Here is a 2,290-nt window from a genome sequence, read left to right as displayed (position 1 = left end):
AAATGGTATTTCTAGTTCTAGATCCCTGAGGAATTGCCACAGTGACTTCCACAATGGTTGAACTAGTTTACAGTCCCATCAACAGTGTAAAAGTGTTCCTATTTCTCCACATCCTCTCCAGCATCTGTTGTTTCCTTTTTAATGATCGCCATTTTAATGGTGTGAGATGGAATTTCATTGTGGTTTTGATTTGCATTTCTCTGATGGCCAGTGATGATGCGGATTTTTTCATGTGTCTTTTGGCTGCAAAAATCTCTTCTTTTGAGAAGTGTCTGTTCATATCCTTCGCCCATTTGTTGATGGGGTTGTTTGGTTTATCCTTGTCAAATTGTTTGGGTTCATTGTAGATTCTGGATATTAGCCCTTTGTCAGATGAGCAGGTTGCAAAAATTTTCTCCCATTCTCTAGGTTGCCTGTTCACTCTGATGGTGGTTTCTTTTGCTGTGCAGAAGCTCTTTAGTTTAATTATATCCCATTTGTCAATTTTGCTTTTGTTGCCATTGCTTTTGGTATTTTAGATATGAAGTCCTTGCCCACGCCTATGTCACGAATGCTATTGCCTAGGTTTTCTTCTAGGGTTTTTATGGTTTTAGGTCTAAAATTTAAGTCATTAATCCATCTGGAATTAATTTTCATATAAGGTATAAGGAAGGGATCCAGTTTCAGTTTTCTCCATATGGCTAGCTGTTATCCCAGCACCATTTATTAAATAGGGAATCCTTTCCCCATTTCTTGTTTTTGTCAGTTTGTCAAATACTAGCTAGTTGTAGACATGCAGCATTATTTCTGAGGGCTCTGTTCTGTTCCATTGGTCTATATCTCCGTTTTGGTACCAGTACCAATCTGTTATTGTTACTGTAGCCTTGCAGTATAGTTTGAAGTCAGGTAGCGTGATGACTCCAGCTTTTTTCTTTTCGCTAAGGATTGGCTTGGGAATGTGGGCTCTTTTTTGGTTCCATATGAATTTTAAAGTAGTTTTTCCAATTCTGTGAAGAAAGTCATTGGTAGCTTGATGAGGATGGCATTGAATCTATAAATTACCTTGGACAGTAAGGCCATTTTCATGATATTGATTCTTCCTACACATGAGCATGGAATGATCTTCCATTTGTTTGTATTCTCTTTTATTTCATTGAGCATTTGTTTGTAGTTGTCCTTGAAGAGGTCCTTCACATCTCTTGTAAGTTGGATTCCTAGACATTTTATTCTCTTTGAAGCAATTGTGAATGGGAGTTCACTCATGATTTGGCTCTCTCTTTATCTGTTATTAGTGTATAAGAATGCCTGTGATTTTTGCACATTGATTCTGTATCCTGAGATTTTGAAGTTGAAGTTGAAGTATCCTGACATACTGAAGTTGCCTATCAGCTTAAGGAGATTTTGGGCTGAGACAATGGGCTTTTCTAGATATACAATCATGTCATCTGCAAACAGGGACAATTTTACTTCCTCCTTTCTTAATTGAATACCCGTTCTTTCCTTCTTCTGCCACTTTGCCATGGCCAGAACTTCCAAAACTGTGTTGAACAGGAGTGGTGAGAGAGGGCATCCCTGTCTTGTGCCAGTTTTCAAAGGGAATGCTTCCAGTTTTTGCACATTCAGTGTGACATTGGCTGTGGGTTTCTCATAAATAGCTATTATTATTTTGAGATACGTCCCATCAATACCTAATTTATTGAGAGTTTTTAGCATGAAGGGCTGTTGAATTTTGTCAAAGGCCTTTTCAGCATCTATTAAGATCATCATATGTTTTTTGTCATTTGTTCTGTTTATATGCTGGATTACATTTATTGATTTGCATATGTTGAACCAGCCTTGCATCCTGGGGACAGAGCCCAGTTGATCATGGTGAATAAGATTTTTGATGTGCTGCTGGATTTGGTTTGCCAGTATTTTATTGATGATTTTTGCATCGATGTTCATCAGGGATATTGGTGTAAAATTCTCTTTTTTTGGTTGTGTCTCTGCCAGCCTTCGGTATCAGGATGATTCTGGGCTCATAAAATGAGTTTGGGAGGATTCCCTCTTCTTATATTGATTGGAATAATTTCAGAAGGAATGGTACCAGCTCCTCTTTGTACCTCTTCAAAAATTCGGCTGTGAATCAATCTGGTCCTGGACTTTATTTGGTTGTTAAGCTATTCATTATTGCCTCAATTTCAGAGCCTGTTATTGGTCTATTCAGAGATTGAACTTCTTCTTGGTTTAGTCTTGGGAGTGCGTATGTGTTGAGGAATTTATCCATTTCTTCTAGATTTTCTAGTTTATTTGCACAGAGGCATTTGGAGTA

This window comes from Pan paniscus, chromosome 9 (assembly GCF_029289425.2).
Source record: "Pan paniscus chromosome 9, NHGRI_mPanPan1-v2.0_pri, whole genome shotgun sequence".
NCBI classification, from domain to species: domain Eukaryota; kingdom Metazoa; phylum Chordata; class Mammalia; order Primates; family Hominidae; genus Pan; species Pan paniscus.
Note: the sequence above shows the minus strand (reverse complement) of the source record.